The 15,189-nt window shown below is 45.6% G+C and overlaps 1 long non-coding RNA gene across 1 annotated transcript in view; it reads left to right on the forward strand.

Moving 5' to 3' along the window:
* The window catches only part of LOC149971522 (uncharacterized), a 255,974-nt gene extending 242,738 nt beyond the window's left edge, over positions 1–13,236 (forward strand). The window contains exon 3 of the long non-coding RNA XR_016492042.1: positions 13,099–13,236. This is a non-coding gene — a long non-coding RNA (uncharacterized LOC149971522). The remainder of the gene's footprint in view (positions 1–13,098) is intronic.
* Positions 13,237–15,189: the final 1,953 nt, after the last annotated feature.

The raw sequence follows: 15,189 nt of genomic DNA on the forward strand, positions 1-15,189 counted from the left end.
TCTCTCTCTCTCTCTCTCCCTCTCTCTTTCTCTCTCTCTCTTTCTCTCTCTCTCTTTCTCTCTCCCTCTCCCTCCCTCCTGGTTTCTAATGGTTTATAATATGACACATAGGCTCCAGTTCCCAGTACATAATCACACTCGTTACACAGAGACAGGCTATAGCAGGTTACCGCCGGCCGCCAACACAAACAAACACCGGACGTTGCTGTGAAATCACAAAATAAATGAGCTTTTCGTTTATTGCGGAGAAAATAAGACGTCTTTCCAACGTTCCTAACAACGTTACCTCACCGTCGTCCAGTCCGTTCCCCCCGACTATTACACCCCCCGAGTTATAACGAATCAGATCTGCACTCTGCAATATTTACTGATGTTTAGTGATCATTCAGAGAACGTGTGCGAGCTAGGCAAATCAGAGGGTGTGGTTGTGTTAACGATGAGCATGTAAAGTACAGGATGCAGTTCCTATCTCACACAGGATGTGACTGACGTTTATAAGAATGTAGCTCAGCAACCTTCTCTCTCTTTATTCCCTCTATTACGCTGACTGTTGGTGAAGAATGAAAGGAAATGGGTGGGAGCGTTTTCTTTCAGTGTTTCAGAACTGCTTTGACATGGAACATAGTGCTGATGGTCCCTGAAACAACGGTGGGAAAAATATGATTTCACAAAAGTAGTGCACTAGGCCTTTATATGTCCTGTTTTAACAGGCCTTTACTAGTCCTGTATTAGTGGACTGATATAGCAGTCTGTAACACTGGGCCTTTACTAGTCCTGTATTAGAGGACTGATATAGCAGTCTGTAACTCTGGGACTGATATAGCAGTCTGTAACTCTGGGCCTGATATAGCAGTCTGTAACTCTGGGCCTTTACTAGTCCTGTATTAGTGGACTGATATAGCAGTCTGTACCTCTGGGACTGATATAGCAGTCTGTAACTCTGGGCCTGATATAGCAGTCTGTAACTCTGGGCCTTTACTAGTCCTGTATTAGTGGACTGATATAGCAGTCTGTAACTCTGGGCCTTTACTAGTCCTGTATTAGTGGACTGATATAGCAGTCTGTAACACTGGGCCTTTACTAGTCCGTATTAGAGGACTGATATAGCAGTCTGTAACTCTGGGACTGATATAGCAGTCTGTAACTCTGGGCCTGATATAGCAGTCTGTAACTCTGGGCCTTTACTAGTCCTGTATTAGTGGACTGATATAGCAGTCTGTACCTCTGGGACTGATATAGCAGTCTGTAACTCTGGGCCTTTACTAGTCCTGTATTAGAGGACTGATATAGCAGTCTGTAACTCTGGGACTGATATAGCAGTCTGTAACTCTGGGCCTGATATAGCAGTCTGTAACTCTGGGCCTGATATAGCAGTCTGTAACACTGGGACTTTACTAGTCCTGTATTAGTGGACTGATGTAGCAGTCTGTAACTCTGGGCCTGATATAGCAGTCTGTAACTCTGGGACTTTACTAGTCCTGTATTAGAGGACTGATATAGCAGTCTGTAACTCTGGGCCTGATATAGCAGTCTGTAACTCTGGGCCTTTACTAGTCCTGTATTAGTGGACTGATATAGCAGTCTGTAACTCTGGGACTTTACTAGTCCTGTATTAGTGGACTGATATAGCAGTCTGTAACTCTGGGCCTGATATAGCAGTCTGTAACTCTGGGCCTGATATAGCAGTCTGTAACACTGGGCCTTTCCTAGTCCTGTATTAGTGGACTGATATAGCAGTCTGTAACTCTGGGCCTTTACTAGTGGGGCTCCTGAGTGGTACAGCGGTCTAAGGCACTGCATCTCAGTGCTTGAGGTGTCACTACAGACACCCTAGTTCAAATCCAGGCTGTATCACAACCGGCCGTGATTGAGAGTCTCATAGGACGGTGCACAATTGGCCCAGCATCGTCCGGGCTGTGCTGGTGTAGGCGGTCATTGTAAATAAGAATTTGTTCTGACTTGCCAAGTTAAATACAATAATAATCCTTGGAGTGTCTGTGTATTTTTTCTTCCTCTCTTGTACTTGATTGACGAAAATTAGTTCACTAATTAGTAAGGAACTCCCCTCACCTGGTTGTCTAGGTCATAATTGAAATACAAAACTTAAACCTGCAGACACTAGGTCCTCCATGGAATGAATTTGACAAACCTGATTTATTAAGTTGAAATTCAACAGTGGGTGGACTGGTTGTCACGACTTCCGCCGAAGTTGGAGTCAGCAGGAGCAGGTACCCCCGGTTATAGGGGTGGAGGAGCGCGTCCGGGAGCACGCAGCAATGCTTCACCATCTTGGCACCGCCATGGACCGCGTTGTCCGGACTATGGACCACTGGGAGAGACAGGGAGTTCTTACAGTGCCTCCACCAGCACCGGGGTCTCCTCTGAGCGCCCCTCTTCCTCCTGGTCCCAGTGGGATTCGTCTCTCCCTGCCCCAGGAGTAATACGGAGAGGCTGCGAACTGCCAGGGGCTCCTTCTTCAACTGGACCTATACCTGGACACTGTCCACCCGGCTCCATCGTGCCGTGAGAGGGTGTCCGCCTTCGTCTTGTGCCTCACCGGGAAAGCCCTGGAGTGGGCCAACGTCGTGTGGAGAGAGGGAGATGTGGCGTTGGACCAGTTTGAGCCGTTCACCCGCCGTTTCCGGGCTTTTCTTCGACCACCCAGCCGAGGGTAGATCGGCCTCTTCCATCTGAGGCAGGAGACGAGGAGCGCACAGGAGTTCGCCCTGGAGTTTAGGACGCTGGCTGCCGGCGCGGGATGGAGCGACAGGGCCCTGATCGACCACTACCGCTGCAGTCAACGCGAGGAGACTGGCCAAACCCGGACAACGCTGGGCCAATTGTGCACTGCCCTATTGGACTCCCAATCACATCCGGATGTGATTCAGCCTGGAATTGAAACGGTGTGTCTGTTTTTCTTGCACTGAGATGCAGTGCCTTAGATCGCTGCTGCGGCCACTCGTTTCAAACACAGGAATGAGTTTGACACGTGTGACTTAAAAGGTCATGTCTATTGTCCTGTCTACGGGGTCTATGATTTCAGTAGGTTTCCTATGGAGGATTGACAGTGTAATTTATTCGCCTTTAAAGTCAGCAGTTTCTGATGTCTGGACCTCCAGCCATCCTTTATGGTACCACTTGAAAGTTCTAGAAGAAAAAGAACGCACACCTATTAAGACGAGGTGCTGGCTAGCGGAGTAGAAACGTAAAAATTAAAGAGAGCCGTACACTCTAGGAGCTCAGATGCAAAAATGTAATTACCAACGTTTCGACTGCCAAGCTGTCTTCATCAGGGTACAATCACAAACACTGCAGGGTGACTCGTTTATGTAGTGTCAAAAGACACACAGGTGTCTGTAATCATGGCCAAGAGTGGCCTAATATCATTGGTTAATAATCAAATATTAAAATGGCATACAAAGAACAGCATACAAACAAATGGATAGCATACGATCATAGATTAATTTAACTACACAAGTTTACAAACAATTACAATGGCAAAGTCACAATAATCACAAGAATGGCTTCAGATCAAAGTCTACGTTGAGACCGAAGGGCACAAGGGTCTTTACATTAAAGATCCACGCAGCCTCTCGTTTTAACAATAAATTATCAAGGTCACCCCCTCTCATAGGGAGGGTGACATGTCCGATGCCAATATAACACAGAGACGAAATCGAGTGGCCTGCCTCCAAGAAGTTGACTAAACGTTGGTATTCAATTTTTGCATCTGAGCTCCTAGAGTGTACGGCTCTCTTTTATTTTCAAACCACTTGAAAGTTGAAATGTATATTTTATTTCCATTTTAGTACATTTATCAGCCAGAACATGACATCTACCCTGTATTCAAGAACATGTTGTTGTACTTTTTTATCTTTTGAATGTTTTGGCATTCATGTCCAAAACGTTACTTTCTGAGCACTGGGAAAATATGTATGGAAGGTGTGGGTAAAATTCAAAAGGGGTGCTGTCAAAAAAGTGATTGAATTCAAAATGGATTTACCCTACAACAAAAACACCAAGCCAAGCAGATTGTGTCTGGTCCCACCTCTATGCAATCCGTCTCTTTGGTTCGGGTCCATGTCTTTCCTCTCTAACTGTTTGGTTCAGTCCATGTCTTTCCTCTCTAACTGTTTGGTTTGGTCCATGTCTTTCCTCTCTTACTGTTTGGTTCGGTCCATGCCTTCACTTCTCCCTCTAACTGTTTGGTTTGGTCCATGTCTTTCCTCTCTAACTGTTTGGTTTGGTCCATGCTTTCACTTCTCCCTCTAACTGTTTGGTTCGGTCCATGCCTTCACTTCTCCCTCTAACTGTTTGGTTTGGTCCATGCTTTCACTTCTCCCTCTAACTGTTTGGTTCGGGTCCATGTCTTCTCCCTCTAACTGTTTGGTTCGGTCCATGTCTTTCCTCTCTAACTGTTTGGTTCGGTCCATGTCTTTCCTCTCTAACTGTTTGGTTCGGGTTAACGCCTCTCTTCCCATCTCTAGCAGGGCCTCTGTGGGCCTGCCTGGCTGGGAACAAGGGTGGAATTCTTCTCCCAACAAGAAGTTCTCTCTTTGTTGGGTTCAATGCTCTCTAGAATCTAATCAAAATCATACCAACCAGGAGACACAAACAACACAGCCCAAGCAACGGTCCCAGTTCAGTCCGGCCCTGTACGTTTCCACACAAATGCCAGACACACACACACACACACACGCTAAAGGCTTAATCTGAGTCACACAGCATCTTGGTCTCAACAAACTATTTATTCTTCTCTTCTCCCCTAACGGCCCTAAAGGACATTAGCAACTGAGCCTGAAATATCAGCAATCACTGTAGACCATGGCATTCCAGGAAATCAGAAGCCCCTTACGTGTGTGTGTGTGTGTGTGTGTGTGTGTGTGTGTGTGTGTGTGTGTGTGTGTGTGTGTGTGTGTGTGTGTGTGTGTGTGTGTGTGTGTGTGTGTGTGTGTGTGTGTGTGTGTGTGTGTGTGTGTGTGTGTGTGTGTGTGTGTGTGTGTGTGTGTACAATCGTGTTGTTCAGTAGTATGTCATTAAGTCAGTTTCTTCATTCTGATGATCATTATATTTAGGTGAGTCCTACCATTCCCACTGCTAGAGAGCCTCACCTCAAACACATTACATCAATCCACACATCATGATCCAAGGTCAACACAACAGTGGGTGTGCCTGCGTGACTGCATCTGTGGGAAGAAGGAATATTCTGTCCCTGCTGTGTGTCTCTCTGAGGTGCAGGTTGTGGTGAGATCAATCGACAACCTTTATATCAACAAAGATGACAATATTAAACATCCAACAACGCCTAGCCTCAGTAATGTCCACGGTGCAGAAAACAAACTGCCATTCACAGTTTGATGTGGGTTCTGTTTCTCTCTGATAACTCACTTCCTAATTGACCCAGATCAGATGAAGCCTAGTCAGCTCCCTGGACCTCTAGGGCCTAATTGTTCCTTTTCTCCCTGGTGCAGTAGTTCATGACCTCTAGGTTCTAAGTGTTCCTCTTCTCCCTGGTGCAGTAGTTTATTGGTTGATTTGATTGGCCAGAGACTCCTCAGTCTCCTCTGGAAGTCTGAATCAGTCCCTGGTTGATGAGGAGAATGAGTGCTTCCCAAATGGCACCCTATCTCCTATATAGTGCACTACTTTTGAATAGAGCACTCAATGGAAGTGCACTATATAGAGAATAGGCAGCCATTTTGGGATGCGAAAATGTGTTTCAGCTTTCCAGCTGTGGACCCAAATAGTGAACAATCCTCTTCATACACTATATAAAAAAGTATGTGGACACCCCTTCAAATTAGTGGATTCGGCTATTTCAGCCACATCTGTTGCTGACCGGTGTATAAAATTGAGCGCCCCGCCATGCAATCTCCATAGACAAACATTGGCAGTAGAATGGAGAGCTCAGTGACTTCCAACATGAAACTGTCATAGGATGCCACCTTTCCAACAAGTCAGTTCATCAAATTTCTGCCCTGCTAGAGCTGCCCGGGTCAACTGCAAGTGCTGTTATTGTGAAGCGGAAATGTCTAGGAGCAACAACAACTCAGCCACGAAATGATAGGCCACACAAAGCTCACAGAATGGGACCGCTGAGTGATGAAGCGTGTAAAAATGCTCTGTCCTCGGTTGCAACACTCACTACCGAGTTCCAAACTGCCTCTGGAAGCAACGCTCACTACCGAGTTCCAAACTGCCTCTGGAAGCAACACTCACTACCGAGTTCCAAACTGCCTCTGGAAGCAACGCTCACTACCGAGTTCCAAACTGCCTCTGGAAGCAACGCTCACTACCGAGTTCCAAACTGCCTCTGGAAGCAACACTCACTACCGAGTTCCAAACTGCCTCTGGAAGCAACGCTCACTACCGAGTTCCAAACTGCCTCTGGAAGCAACACTCACTACCGAGTTCCAAACTGCCTCTGGAAGCAACACTCACTACCGAGTTCCAAACTGCCTCTGGAAGCAACACTCACTACCGAGTTCCAAACTGCCTCTGGAAGCAACGCTCACTACCGAGTTCCAAACTGCCTCTGGAAGCAACGCTCACTACCAAGTTCCAAACTGCCTCTGGAAGCAACGCTCACTACCGAGTTCCAAACTGCCTCTGGAAGCAACACTCACTACCAAGTTCCAAATTGCCTCTGAAAGCAACACTCACTACCAAGTTCCGAACTGCCTCTGGAAGCAACATCAGCACAAGAACTGTTAGTTGGGAGCTTCATGAAATGGGTTTCCATGGCTGAGCAGCTGCGCACAAGCCTAAGATCACCATCATGCACAATGCCAAGCGTCGGCTGGAGTGATGTTAAGATCGCCTCCATTGGACGGTGGAGCACTGGAAACATGGTGAATCATGGATCTAGCAGTTCAACTAACGATTCTAGGTTGGGCGGATGCCAGGAGAACACTACCTGCCCCAATACATAGTTCCAACTGTAAAGTTTGGTGGAGGATGAATAATGATCTGAGGCTGTTTTTCATGGTTCGCACTCGGCCCATTAGATAAATCTTAATGGTATAGAATACAATGACATTCTAGACAATTCTGTGCTTCCAACTATGTGGAAACAGTTTGGGGAAGGCCCTTTCCTGTTTCAGCATGACAATGCCCCCGTGCACAAAGCGAGGTCCATACATAAATGGTTTGTCGAGATCGGTTTGGAATAACTTGACTGGCCTGCACAGAGCCCTGACCTCAACCCCATCGAACACCTTTGGGATGAATTGGAATGCCGACTGCGAGCCAGGCCTAATCACCCAACATCAGTGACCCGACCTCACTAATGCTCTTGTGGCTGAATGGAAGCAAGTCCCTGCAGCAATGTTACAACATCTAGTGGAAAGCCTTCCCAGAGGAGTGGAGGCTGTTACAGCAGCAAAGGGGGGACTAACTCCATATTAATGCCCATGACGTTGAAATGAGAGGTTCGACGAGCAGGTGTCCACAAAATTTAGGTCACGTTGTGACCCTAGCCCAAATGTGGTGTTCCACTGGGTACGATTCCTGGACTTCTATTATTTCTGATTTATATAAATGATCCGCTATCTACCGTTCCCCCTAGTTAAACCCAGGTATGATCTGCTATCCACCTTTCCCCCTAGTTAAACCCAGGTATGATCTGCTATCTACCGTTCCCCCTAGTTAAACCCAGGTATGATCTGCTATCCACCTTTCCCCCTAGTTAAACCCAGGTATGATCTGCTATCTACCGTTCCCCCTAGTTAGACCCGGGTCTGATCTGCTATCTACCTATCCCCCTAGTTAGACTCAGGTCTGATCTGCTATCTACCTTTCCCCCTAGTTAGACTCAGGTCTGATCTGCTATCTACCTTTCCCCCTAGTTAGACAGGTCTGATCTGCTATCTACCTTTCCCCCTAGTTAAACCCAGGTATGATCTGCTATCCACCTTTCCCCCTAGTTAAACCCAGGTATAATCTGCTATCCATCTTTCCCCCTAGTTAGACTCAGGCCTGATCTGCTATCTACCTTTCCCCCTAGTTAGACTCAGGTCTGATCTGCTATCTACCTTTCCCCGTAGTTAGACTCAGGTCTGATCTGCTATCTACCGCTCCCCCTAGTTAGACCCAGGTATGATCTGCGATCTACCTTTCCCCCTAGTTAGACTCAGGTCTGTTCAACTACAGTACCTATCCCCCTAGTTAGACCCAGGTCTGATCAACTACAGTACCTATCCCCCTAGTTAGACTCGGGTCTGTTCAACTACAGTACCTATCCACACTGTTCTTGTTAGGTCTATCTGAGAGTGATTCAATTCCGTACTTCCTGCCATCTGGCCTTCTTACATGTTATTACCTGAATTAAGAGGTCAAATCTTTTCCTTCCTGGGGCTGAAGGTATTTTGTATTCTCATTGGATACTTTTGTTCTCTCATTTGGTCCTTATCTCATCTCTCCTTTTTTCTCTAGTTCTCACGGTCTCTCGCAGGGAACGTTCTGGTGGAAAAGTTTTTTTTGTATCTCTCTCGCGTGGAAATAGATTAACAAGATTTCCTGAGCTAATGTAAAAATGACTGATTGTGGGGTGAACTCCGGCTAACAGTGATGTTATTCATGATTCATCAACCGTTTCGCTCTACCTGGCCAAGTCTAGTTACCGTAGAACAACGGAACAAAGAAAATAGAAGACTGTTTCTGGAGGCACAATAACAGAATTTGGCTAAAACTCAACGTCATCTCAACCACAAGGTCATCTGTAAAGGTTTGCCAGAAGACTAGACAGGTTCGTAATACTGTGTACTCTGTACTGTGGCCAAGCTCCAGATAGCCAGGGGGGGGGGGGGGGGGGGGGCTCTGAGTTGTCCTCCAGATGCCTGACTGAATATCAGACAGACAGGCAGGCAGGCAGGCAGACAGACAGACAGGCAGACAGGCAGACAGGCAGGCAGGCAGACAGGCAGACAGACAGACAGACAGACAGACAGACAGACAGACAGACAGACAGAGAGACAGACAGACAGACAGACAGACAGGCAGACAGGCAGACAGACAGACAGACAGACAGACAGACAGACATCACATGACAACCCTTTCCTTCACTGGGGAGGACATGTTTGCTCTAGTCCAGTTCTAACACACAAAGCATTCAATAAAGGACTTGATCAATATTGATGAGTTCAATCAGCATGCACAAGCCTGAAGAACACTGAAAAAAAGACTATTATTTTCTTCCTCTACGCTCCACTCTACAGCAGCGGAGCAACATGTGGAATCTCCTGGCTAGAGGAATAAGCCCCTCTCACACAGAAGAGAGTGACGTGGAGATCCATAGTGGACAGCCATGCTCCCAAAGGGGGTGTGTCAAGTTAGTCTCCTCTTCTTCTTCTCTCCATATTACTGCAATTGTTGGAGCTAGGAACACAAGCATTTCGCTACACCCGCAATAACATCTGATAAATATGTGTATGTGACCAATAACATTTGATTTGATTTACCTTAATTTGTTACTCAGAGGGAGACGTTCTCTATGGTTATCTCCCTGGACTATGTCCCAAGGGCCTTCCCCCCTGGTTATCTCCCTGGACTGAAGAGCCTTCCCCTGGTTATCTCCCTGGACTGAAGAGCCTTCTCCCTGGTTATCTACCTGGACTATGTCCCAAGGGCCTTCCCTGGTTATCTCCCTGGACTATGTCCCAAGGGCCTTTCTCCCTGGACTATGTCTCAAGGGCCTTTCTCCCTGGAATATGTCCCAAGGGCCTTCCCCCCTGGTTATCTCCCTGGACTATGTCCCAAGGGCCTTCCCCCCTGGTTATCTCCCTGGACTATGTCCCAAGGGCCTTCCCCCCTGGTTATCTCCCTGGACTATGTCCCAAGGGCCTTCCCCCCTGGTTATCTCCCTGGACTATGTCCAAGGGCCTTCCCTGGTTATCTCCCTGGACTGAAGGGCCTTCCCCCTGGTTATCTCCCTGGACTGAAGGGCCTTCCCCCCTGGTTATCTCCCTGAACTGAAGAGCCTTCTCCCTGGTTATCTCCCTGTACTATGTCCCAAGGATGGAGAATCAGGGTGCAACCAGAGTTAGGCCATAGAGTATAAATCTCCCACACCCTGTGGGTTTCCTGACAGTGACAGTAGATGCACTGACCTGCATCAGTTTTTAGCCACTCCACTCCAGAAGCCTCACATTGATTAACAACGCGCTTCATGAATCATATAATTTTATACTGCCCTCGGGTATCAGGCTGTGCAATCACACAGGATGCATCCCAAATGGTGCCCTGCTCCTCATAACGTGCACCCTATGACCTGGCAAAGGCTTTCGACTCTGTCAATCACCACAATCTTATCGGCAGACTCAACAGCCTTGGTTTCTCAAACGACTGCCTCGCCTGGTTCACCAACTACTTCTCAGATTAGGGTTCAGTGTGTAAAATCAGAGGGCCTGTTGTCTGGATCTCTGCCAGTCTATATGGGGGTGCCACAGGGTTCAATTCTCGGGCCGACTCTCTTCTCTGTATACATCAAGGATGTCGCTCTTGCTGCTGGTGATTCTCTGATCCACCTCTACGCAGACAACACCATTCTGTATACATCTGGCCCTTCTTTGGACACTGTGTTAACTAACCTCCAGACGAGCTTCAATACCATACAACTCTCCTTCCGTGGCCTCCAACTGCTCTTAAATACAAGTAAAACTCTATGCATGCACTTCAACCGATCGCTGCCCGCACCTGCCCGCATCACTACTCTGGATGGTTCTGACTTAGAATATGTGGACAACTACAAATACCTAAGTGTCTGGTTAGACTGTAAACTCTCCTTCCAGACTCACATTAAGCATCTCCAATCCAAAATCAAATCTAGCATCGACATCCTATTTCGCAACAAAGCATCCTTCAGTCATGCTGCCAAACATACCCTCGTAAAATTGACTATACTACCGATCCTCGTCTTCGGGAGGATTGGATGTCATTTATATAATATCCTCCAACACTCTACTCAGCAAATTGGATGCAGTCTATCACAGTTCCATCCGTTTTGTCACCAAAGCCCCATATACCACCCACCACTGCGAACTGTATGCTCTCATTGGCTGGCCCTCGCTTCATATTTGTCACCAAACCCACTGGCTCCAGGTCAACTATAAGTCTTTGCTAGGTAAAACCCCACCTTATCTCAGATCACTGGTCACCATAGCAGCACCCACCCGTAGCAGGCGCACCAGCAGGTATATTTCACTGGTCACCCCCAAAGCCAATTCCTCCTTTGGCCGCCTTTCCTTCCAGTTGTCTGCTGCCAATGACTGGAACGAACTGCAAAAATCACTGAAGCTGGAGACTCATATCTCCCTCACTAACTTTAATCCCCAGAAGCCAGAGCAGCTCACAGATCACTGCATTTTTTATATTGTATTCTTGACTGCGTGTTTGTTTATCCCATGTGTAACTCTGTGTTGTTGTTTGTGACGCACTGCTTTGTTTTTATCTTGGCCAGGTTGCAGTTGTAAATGAGAACTTTTTCTCAACTGGTCTACCTGGTTAATTAAATAAAGGTGAAATATATATATTTTTTAATTCATCAGAGAGCTCCTCAGAATCTTAGGAAAGACTGTCTGATGTGGATAAGGCAGCTGTACGCAAGGGAAAGTCCTGACATAACGTTCAAGTAAAGTATATTACTGTCACAAATGTTTAATGTTGAAAGTCTTCCTCTACGATACTCTGTTCCTCTAATAATGGAATGACCCTAAATTCAAACAACATGTTCAGGATACGTACAAGCAGCTTGCTATTCCATAATGACAAAGTTACGCCCTCAGAAATGACCACATTTTTAGAGGACGGTCCAGTAATATCAAAGGTCAAAGTGGCGAGGTCACCATTCCGTTCCCCTCCCTTAGTCCCCGGTGCTCTTTGAAAGAAATAAAATTCCTCTCTAGGGTGAGCACAGGCCGACTCTCTCTCTCTCTCACAGGCCGACTCTCTCTCTCTCTTCTCCCTCTCGCTCTGGCTCTCTCTCTCTCTTCTACTACTCTCTCTTCTCTCTCTTTCTCTCTCTCTCTCTCTCTCTCTCTCTCTTTCTCTCTCTGTTTCTCTTTCTGTCTCTCTCTCTCTCTCTCTCTCTCTCATTCTCTCCTTCTCTCTTTCTCTTTCTGTCTCTCTCTCTCTCTCTCTCATTCTCTCTCTCTCTCTCTTCTCCCTCTCCTTCTCTCTCTCTCTTTCTCGTTCTCTCTCCTTCTCCCTCTCCTTCTCTCTTTCTCTCTCTGTTTCTCTTTCTCTCTCTCTCTCTCTCTCATTCTCTCTCTCTCTTCTCCCTCTCCTTCTCTCTCTCATTCTTTCTGTCTCTCTCCCTCTTTCTCCCTCTTTCTCTTTCTGTCTCTCTATCGCTTCTCTCTCCTCTCCCCCTCTTTCTCTCTCTCTTCTCCCCCTCTCTCTTCCTCTCTCTCTCTCTCCCCTCTCTCTCTTCTCCCTCTCCTTCTCTCTCTCTCTTGTTCTCTCTCTCTCTTTCTGTCTCTCTCTCTCCTCCCTCTCGTTCTCTCTCTCTCTCGTTCTCTCTCATTCTCTCTCTCTCGTTCTCTCTCTCTCTTTCTGTCTCTCTCTTCTGCCTCTTGTTCTCTCTCTCTCTCGTTCTCTCTCTCTCTCTCATTCTCTCTCTCTTTCTGTCTCTCTCTCTCTGACCCAGTCTAATGTAGACAAGTCTATCACTTGTTGACAGGAGTCTGGCCCATGCGGCTACCCACCTCTTCCTTAATGGTATCCTGTGTAAGGCCTGGGAGACCAAGCCAGCTCTCTGAACAGGGTATGTATGTGATTCTGTGAACTGATTATATTCTGCTCTGTTTGTGTCTGTTGGTCGTCTGCTCTGTTACTGTTGAAAACGTCTGTTCAGAATGTTTATGTAATTCATTAGCTGTTTTTAATTGTATTTCTACACCCTGGTTATTTCTGAAGCAACATACAAGTTCAACCAGAGTAGGCGTTGTATTTATAACATCATTCTAAATCCTGACTGTGAAAACCCAAAGGCTTCAGGCTTTAGTTGAACTAACTAATCAAAGTTTGTCATTCAAACTCAAACCAGATGTCTGCATGTGATTCAAACAGCAGAGGTTAACGAACCTCTTCATGTCAATGCAGAACAGTGGACTTCTTCTACTCGGCAGCTATACCTCCACAACTAGTACGCACACCTGTGTTTTGTCTGGAGCTTTTCTTTTCTCCTCTCCCTGCGGTCACATTACGGGAACAAAGAGAAAGCAGTACGGAGGTGGACAGATGGAGTGCGGCCCAAATCACACCCTTTCCACCTATATACAGACAGAAGTGCACTACGTTTGACCAGAGACCTTTAAGTGGACTATAGGGAATAAAGGATGTCATTTGGGACAAAGACAAAACAGGCTGGTCTGGTGAATAGCTTCTGTTCCACTGTGTTATCTGTCTCTATCAGTAATACATTATGAAGAGGTTCTGTTCCACTGTGTTATCTGTCTCTACCAGTAATACATTATGAAGAGGTTCTGTTCCACTGTGTTATCTGTCTCTATCAGTAATACATTATGTAGAGGTTCTGTTCCACTGTGTTGTCTGTCTCTACCAGTAATACATTATGAAGAGGTTCTGTTCCACTGTGTTATCTGTCTCTATCAGTAATACATTATGAAGAGGTTCTGTTCCACTGTGTTGTCTGTCTCTATCAGTAATACATTATGTAGAGGTTCTGTTCCACTGTGTTATCTGTCTCTATCAGTAATACATTATGTAGAGGTTCTGTTCCACTGTGTTATCTGTCTCTATCAGTAATACATTATGAAGAGGTTCTGTTCCACTGTGTTATCTGTCTCTATCAGTAATACATTATGTAGAGGTTCTGTTCCACTGTGTTATCTGTCTCTATCAGTAATACATTATGAAGAGGTTCTGTTCCACTGTGTTGTCTGTCTCTATCAGTAATACATTATGTAGAGGTTCTGTTCCACTGTGTTGTCTGTCTCTATCAGTAATACATTATGTAGAGGTTCTGTTCCACTGTGTTATCTGTCTCTATCAGTAATACATTATGTAGAGGTTCTGTTCCACTGTGTTATCTGTCTCTATCAGTAATACATTATGAAGAGGTTCTGTTCCACTGTGTTATCTGTCTCTATCAGTAATACATTATGTAGAGGTTCTGTTCCACTGTGTTATCTGTCTCTATCAGTAATACATTATGTAGAGGTTCTGTTCCACTGTGTTATCTGTCTCTATCAGTAATACATTATGAAGAGGTTCTGTTCCACTGTGTTATCTGTCTCTATCAGTAATACATTATGAAGAGGTTCTGTTCCACTGTGTTATCTGTCTCTATCAGTAATACATTATGTAGAGGTTCTGTTCCACTGTGTTATCTGTCTCTATCAGTAACACATTATGTAGAGGTTCTGTTCCACTGTGTTATCTGTCTCTACCAGTAATACATTATGTAGAGGTTCTGTTCCACTGTGTTATCTGTCTCTATCAGTAATACATTATGTAGAGGTTCTGTTCCACTGTGTTATCGGTCTCTATCAGTAATACATTATGAAGAGGTTCTGTTCCACTGTGTTATCTGTCTCTATCAGTAATACATTATGTAGAGGTTCTGTTCCACTGTGTTATCTGTCTCTATCAGTAATACATTATGAAGAGGTTCTGTTCCACTGTGTTATCTGTCTCTACCAGTAATACATTATGAAGAGGTTCTGTTCCACTGTGTTATCTGTCTCTATCAGTAATACATTATGAAGAGGTTCTGTTCCACTGCGTTATCTGTCTCTATCAGTAATACATTATGTAGAGGTTCTGTTCCACTGTGTTATCTGTCTCTATCAGTAATACATTATGAAGAGGTTCTGTTCCACTGTGTTATCTGTCTCTATCAGTAATACATTATGTAGAGGTTCTGTTCCACTGTGTTATCTGTCTCTATCAGTAATACATTATGAAGAGGATCAGTTCAGTAAAGAGCCAGACTGATCTGAAAACATTCCTGTATACCATCAGACGATGAAACTATTTAAACCAGCCTGATCACTAGAAATATACTTCGATCTCAGATGATTAGAGAGAACCATGTGAAATTCGATATTTTAAACGCCTTCCTCGGTGCTCACAAAAAAAAAAGAAAAACAATTGCCCAGTACCCTCGAGCAACGCCTCATGATGAGTTCAGAGTTCTTGTTTCTGTTGTTTCAACGTTGCTCCAGCCCT

Source organism: Oncorhynchus mykiss, chromosome 25 (genome assembly GCF_057628025.1).
Source record: "Oncorhynchus mykiss isolate SJ-2025 chromosome 25, ASM5762802v1, whole genome shotgun sequence".
Lineage (NCBI taxonomy): Eukaryota > Metazoa > Chordata > Actinopteri > Salmoniformes > Salmonidae > Oncorhynchus > Oncorhynchus mykiss.